We start from the raw sequence: 6,241 nt of genomic DNA, 5'->3' as shown, positions 1-6,241 counted from the left end.
TTCAGTGCTGTGTCTTTGTCCAGACCCTTGGTGCAGGGGTTCAAACAGATCACTAGATGCAAGATGCCATCTTTAAATTATACCTATAAATTGATGTGCAATAGTTTGTGCATGAGTTCTTGAAGGTAAAGGTAAGCTGGAAATTGAACAGTAGTTAGTGAGCACTTTAAGGTCTGGACCACTGTTTTCCAAACTCAGTTATGATAGAAGCCTGCAGCTAGAAGATTGCTGGACAAGTAAAATAGACAGAAAGCAGAGAACCTAGAATTGAGTAGATGTGTAGGAGCAGGGTCCTGGACACATGGAGTATGTGTCATCTGCCAACTCAGTCACTTAAGTAGCATCAACAACAGTCAGATCTGTGAGAGCAGGAGTGGGCGTAGGCGATGATGAGTTGATTGTTAATATTGTGTAGTTTGTTGTGAAATAACTGCAAGAATGTTATACTGTGCAGTAGAGAGGAAAAAGCTTATTTGCTGGTTTGAGTGCATTATGAATGATGAAAAAAAGGACTGTAGGATCACTGCGACTTTCTCCATCAGTTCGGAAAAGGAGGATCTGACTGAAGAGCAGCCCTGTAAGACATAGAGCTGAGGACAGGAAGACACCCTTATTGTCAGACAGGTCCGGTTCTGACAGCACCAGAAATGACCGGATTTATCAGACAGGCCCTGTTCTGACAGCACTAGAACTGACTGGATCTGTCAGACAGGCACAGTTCTGATAGCACCAGAACTGACCGGATCTATCAGACAGGCCCAGTTCTCACGGCACCAGAACTGACCAGATCTATCAGACAGGCCAAGTTCTGACAGCACCATAACTGACTGGGTCTGTCACACAGGCCCAGACATGGAGAGCAGAAAAGGATGAAACAACAGGAGCTGCAACTGGAGCTTGTTTCAAGCCCGTGCTAATCTGACATCTCATTCGGTATCAACAGAATGTAAATGAGCAGAAATGAAAGCCCTACAGTAGACCTCAGCTGTCCATACGTCCAGAGATATTACAAAATCTTTGAGGGAACATCACTTCAGGCGAAAACTGCCTCTGCAGATGGTACATACTGTAAGGTTATTAATTTACTAAATACAGAGATGACAGGTTCAGGAATTCGCAAGCGAGAACATAATATAATTAATGTAAGATTGAAGGAGACATTATAACAGTAAATCTTGGAGCGCCAGCAATCAGCTTTCTTCAGTCCGCTGGTGGCATCTAGTGGCCAGAGCGTGTTACTGCATCAATTACATTTCTCAAACAACGGACACTAAACTGTGACAAGAGGCGACAGCGGAAACGGAGCACAACCGTTGCCTGATTCTAGGTTTCCACTGAGGTCTGGAACGAAAACCATCAGAATATCATTATACAGCTATATTCATATTTTACGAGTCCCGTTTAGGCGAATCCCCAAACAATGTGCGTTCCAGTGCCCTTATCGGAGTGCGCTGATTGACTCCTGTCATGGACGGAGCAGGAAAGGCGGCGCCACAGTCTACAGCCCTCTCCTCGCAATCGAAGAGATCGGGCTACTAAAGTGGAGAAAATCTCCTCTCCAGAATGTGCAAATATCATCTCGGAGAGTAAACACCCTATTCTGGAAGGTCAACACTGTCTCCCAGAGTCACCCCTCCCACCTCCTGCAGGTTTCAGAGGTGCAGCGATGATCAGCGCGGCTCACACGCAAGAGGTCCCCGGTGTAAAACAAGCGCCCCCTCTTCTCAGGCGTTTGGCAAGCGTTAGGGTTGTTTTTATACGGCTCCTTAGTACACGGTGCGGATGCTTTGGAAAGCAGAAGGCAAAAGGGACACCTTCCCATACCGGGAGTCGAACCCGGGCCGCCTGGGTGAAAACCAGGAATCCTAACCGCTAGACCATATGGGAGCGCGGTGAAACACCGTCCCGTGCTCAACGCAAGCAAACTGCTTGGTGGAGAAAACGCATCAGAGAGTCGGCACTCAGAGTGTCGAAGGGCCGATGTACACTGGGTATACTCAGGGGTAGGGCCGTGCGTGTCTCGCTAGCTCGCCGTGATCGTATAGTGGTCAGTACTTTGCGTTGTGGCCGCAACAACCCCGGTTCGAATCCGGGTCACGGCAGAATAGGGGCGTCTGCTTTTACTAGCTTCACGAGTGAAGACAAAAAAAAAGCCAATCGTTGATGAACTCCAGAGCCCACTCCGACCTCTTCTCTGTTTTCTTCAACGACTTACTAAGGATCTTCTACACAGTCGGCCATGCAGGACGAACCAGTTACACCAAAGGAAACGCAGGAGCTGTTTACACCGAGAGTGGTCGGAGTATGGAACAACGCGCCCAGCCCTGTTGCTGGAGTCGATTCTTGATGAGATCCTGGGCTCAGTGGGAGGCCCCCGCTGGGTGGTCATCTTTCTGTTGTTCTTGCAGGTCCTGCGCTGCTTTTGACTCGACAGAGCTCGTCTTGGTCTGTCCGCACGGCCAAATTGCAAACGGTCGGCTCTGCGTACAGAAGGAACGTGCGCTCTGTACAAGAGTGCACGAAGGCACCAGAAACATTGGAACAAACGGCCCGTCGCTCAAGACCCTTGCGAAGCACAGGAGCGTGCCAAAAGAGGCTGTTTCCGCCCGGTCTCGAACCGGGGACCTTTCGCGTGTTAGGCGAACGTGATAACCACTACACTACGGAAACCTGTACGCACTGCTGCCGGTGTCAAGTTTGTGTTTCGGGCTGTGCAAGATAAGCGTCACTTGAGGCAGGGGCGCTGGAGAGAGGACCAGAGGGCGCGATGAAACAAAATGCCGAAACCCGGGATCGAACCAGGGACCTTTAGATCTTCAGTCTAACGCTCTCCCAACTGAGCTATTTCGGCGGTGTTCACTGCCAGAGGCCACCCGCTCCAGCCTTCCTGTGTTGCGGCATGAGCGCACCAAGAGGAGCGGGAGCGTGTTGCAGGAACGTCCCTCAGAAGGAAAGCCACCCACCCAGCTGCGCCCTCTGAGCTCCGTCCAGCTCGCGTGGACTCCTGCCTGCCACGGGCAGGAAACAATTAGCAAGAACAGAACACCACCCCACAGGTGTCTAACGACCACACCCGAGCTTGTGACACGTGGAGGTGTGAGGGGTTGCCGAGCCACTTTGGACCAGACCTGGGGCGGAGCGGCGGAGCAGACAAAGAGGTGACACCTCAAGGTCTGGACGATCACAGCTCTCCGACGCCCCCGGCTTCCGCACGATAAGCTACTGGACACACCTGCCCTGCCCCTCACAGAGAGCGTGGAAGAGCCCCCGAGTGGGAGTGGCTAACGGGAGGGGGCTCTCTCTTCCTCCCAGGAGCCCTGGGACACGGCTCCAGGCAGGACTCCACTCCGCAGGAGACGGGGCAGCGGAGCGGGGCTCCTGTGCAGAGACTGGAGCTGTTGTTGCTGCGGACGCCGTCTTTTCTTTTCCCGGGGTAGGAGTGAATGTTGACGTTGCCCTTAGAAATGAAGAAGAGCACCTCAACGACACTGGTGTGTGCGCTTTTGGGAGACAGATCCAACCTGAGCTAAGAGAGAGGGGGCTTAGATAGATAGATAATACTTTATTCATCCCGTAGGGAAATTGATGAGAATTGGCTTTAGGTCGAATTGATTAAGGGGTGGGAATTGTGGCTGCGTCTTGGCTCTCTTGCATTTGCTAGTTCAAAGTTGTGCAACCCGTTTGGATGTGCTAGGCGGCGCAGTCGTGCACAGAGAACGCTTTGAAAAACGTCAAAAGCAAGTCAGTCCGAGTTGGTCGGCTGTGATCTCTCGCTGATCTTACAACTTTGTGCTCCGTAAAGGAATCACAGCACGCCTGGCGAAACCCACTGCCGGCTTCCAGCGCTGTGGGTAGGGACACGATGCCGGGGGTCAGGGAGAGTGACGTCTTCCTCGTTAGTATAGTGGTGAGTATCCCCGCCTGTCACGCGGGAGACCGGGGTTCGATTCCCCGACGGGGAGTCGCTCTTTTTCTACCTCCTCAGAGAAAGGAGTGCCTTTGCCCTGTGGCCGCAACAACTCCGGGTCACGGCAGAGCAGGGGCGTCTGCTTTTACTAGTTGTAAGATCGATGGGAACGAGTGGCGCTTCACAGAGGAGTACTGCCTGTCCGGATCGTCGCGCACCTTCCCATTGCTCTCGCTTTCGGAGCCTCTGCACGGCACGCTGCTCGACCCCAGGACGCGCAATGAAGTGAAAGCAGGAGGCGCTGCGACAGGCACGGGGCAGGTCCCGCCGCACTACGAGGTGAGTGGGTCTGTTCGACCCCAGCGCTCGGCGAACCCCCAAACAGTGGGCGTGGCGAGAAAAGAAGCGGCTCTGTTGCCGCCCGGTTTCGAACCGGGGACCTTTCGTGATAACCACTACACTACGGAAACGCTGGGCGACGTCGCCGGCCAGTGGTCTAAATGCGGCTCCTTAGTACACGGTGCGGATGCTATGGAAAGCAGAAGGCAAAAGGACACCTTCCCATACCGGGAGTCGAACCCGGGCCGCCTGGGTGAAAACCAGGAATCCTAACCGCTAGACCATATGGGAGCGCGGTAAAACGCCGTCCCGTGCTCAAGGCAAGCAAACTGCTTGGTGGAGAAAACGCATCAGAGAGTCGGCACTCAGAGTGTCGAAGGGCCGATGTACACTGGGTATACTCAGGGGCAGGGCCGTGCGTGTCTCGCTAGCTCGCCGTGATCGTATAGTGGTCAGTACTTTGCGTTGTGGCCGCAACAACCCCGGTTCGAATCCGGGTCACGGCAGAATAGGGGCGTCTGCTTTTACTAGCTTCACGAGTGAAGACAAAAAAAAAAGCCAATCGTTGATGAACTCCAGAGCCCACTCCGACCTCTTCTCTGTTTTCTTCAACGACTTACTCGAGATGTTCTACACAGTCGGCCATGCAGGACGAACCAGTTACACCAAAGGAAACGCAGGAGCTGTTTACACCGAGAGTGGTCGGAGTATGGAACAACGCGCCCAGCCCTGTTGCTGGAGTCGATTCTTGATGAGATCCTGGGCTCAGTGGGAGGCCCCCGCTGGGTGGTCATCTTTCTGTTGTTCTTGCAGGTCCTGCGCTGCTTTTGACTCGACAGAGCTCGTCTTGGTCTGTCCGCACGGCCAAATTGCAAACAGTCGGCTCTGCGTACAGAAGGAACGTGCGCTCGGTACAAGAGTGCACGAAGGCACCGGAAACATTGGGAACAAACGGAACTGAATGACACATCCTACATTAGGGGTCCATCAAACAAAGTGTTTATTGTACAAACTCATTTACCTTCAGTTGGACTGCAGCAAAGCCCAGCGTGTTTAACGGTTGTATTCTGTTACACATCACACATTTGTAAAAGGCGGCAGTAAAGATTGCGTGTTTACCTGATCTTCCTCCTTGAACTTTGACGACTCATCTTGATTTGAAAAAAAAAGCACTCAAGCAGTTTCCAACAGGGGCGGCTCTGTCGCTGCTCTTGCAAAGTTGAGCGGATCTCAGCTGCAACATCCTGCAGGTACCTCCCTCCCTGACTACACTGCGAGACAGGCTGGAGATATTGATATGCTAATTTCTCTTCAGAATCCTTCCAGGAGAGATGCGAGTTCAGAGGATTCTTGTGCGAAAAAAGCCTGCAAAGATCTAGGAATTTTGCAAGGTGTCCCTCTCTGCTCCCCATCGGAATGTGAGGACGAAGGCTGGGAGAGCCCACAGCTACTGAGCTCCAGACAAGGCAGGACTGAATTTCACAAATCTGACTGGTGTTTTTGCACCAGTTTAAAAGCAGACTTGTCAATACAGGGCTCAAATAAACTGCTGAGATGTAAGTTTCCTGCATTTCAGTCTCCTGTCCACGGTCTGCAACTGAACAAGAACTTGCCCAGATGAGGGCAAACCCCTGTAAAAACAGCCTTGGAGGAGACAACCAGAGTGAAGAAATGAAATAAAAATCTCAAACCTGAGGAGGAGGTGTGGGGGAGTATATGAGTATAGAACACAACACAACTGCCCCATTTAGCCTGTGGCCATTTCTTCGGACAATAGTAAACAGCCTTCACTAGAATCAATTTGCAAACCAGTTTAGGAGTATCAGAACACTTACTGTGAGTGATAATGATCTGAACCTTGTGAGTGACATAACATTTTACAATCTGATACCATAGGATAGGTAACAATCTAAACAACAGACAATAAAAAAACACATAGAAATTCATCCTTGGAAGGTTGTGAGCCACAGATCCAACAGCTTCCAGACCCATCAA

The 6,241-nt window shown here is 51.7% G+C and overlaps 7 non-coding genes across 7 annotated transcripts; 3 read left to right on the top strand and 4 right to left on the bottom strand.

The window, feature by feature from the left end:
- Nucleotides 1–1,815: 1,815 nt before the first annotated feature.
- On the bottom strand, nt 1,816–1,887 carry trnae-uuc (transfer RNA glutamic acid (anticodon UUC)). Its single transcript has one exon. It is a non-coding gene; the product is annotated as a tRNA-Glu (tRNA).
- A 143-nt stretch (nt 1,888–2,030) lies between these two features.
- On the top strand, nt 2,031–2,102 carry trnah-gug (transfer RNA histidin (anticodon GUG)). The gene has a single exon. It is a non-coding gene; the product is annotated as a tRNA-His (tRNA).
- A 495-nt stretch (nt 2,103–2,597) lies between these two features.
- trnav-aac (transfer RNA valine (anticodon AAC)) lies at nt 2,598–2,670 on the bottom strand. Its single transcript has one exon. It is a non-coding gene; the product is annotated as a tRNA-Val (tRNA).
- A 108-nt stretch (nt 2,671–2,778) lies between these two features.
- On the bottom strand, nt 2,779–2,851 carry trnaf-gaa (transfer RNA phenylalanine (anticodon GAA)). The gene has a single exon. It is a non-coding gene; the product is annotated as a tRNA-Phe (tRNA).
- A 1,039-nt stretch (nt 2,852–3,890) lies between these two features.
- trnad-guc (transfer RNA aspartic acid (anticodon GUC)) lies at nt 3,891–3,962 on the top strand. The gene has a single exon. It is a non-coding gene; the product is annotated as a tRNA-Asp (tRNA).
- Nucleotides 3,963–4,465: 503 nt separating this feature from the next.
- Nucleotides 4,466–4,537, bottom strand: trnae-uuc (transfer RNA glutamic acid (anticodon UUC)). The gene has a single exon. It is a non-coding gene; the product is annotated as a tRNA-Glu (tRNA).
- Nucleotides 4,538–4,680: 143 nt separating this feature from the next.
- Nucleotides 4,681–4,752, top strand: trnah-gug (transfer RNA histidin (anticodon GUG)). Its single transcript has one exon. It is a non-coding gene; the product is annotated as a tRNA-His (tRNA).
- The last annotated feature ends 1,489 nt before the right edge of the window (nt 4,753–6,241 follow it).

Source organism: Lepisosteus oculatus, chromosome 2, assembly GCF_040954835.1.
Source record: "Lepisosteus oculatus isolate fLepOcu1 chromosome 2, fLepOcu1.hap2, whole genome shotgun sequence".
Taxonomy (NCBI): Eukaryota; Metazoa; Chordata; class Actinopteri; order Semionotiformes; family Lepisosteidae; genus Lepisosteus; species Lepisosteus oculatus.
The sequence above is the reverse complement of the archived record's forward strand: the minus strand, read 5'-3'. Positions and strand labels throughout refer to the sequence as shown.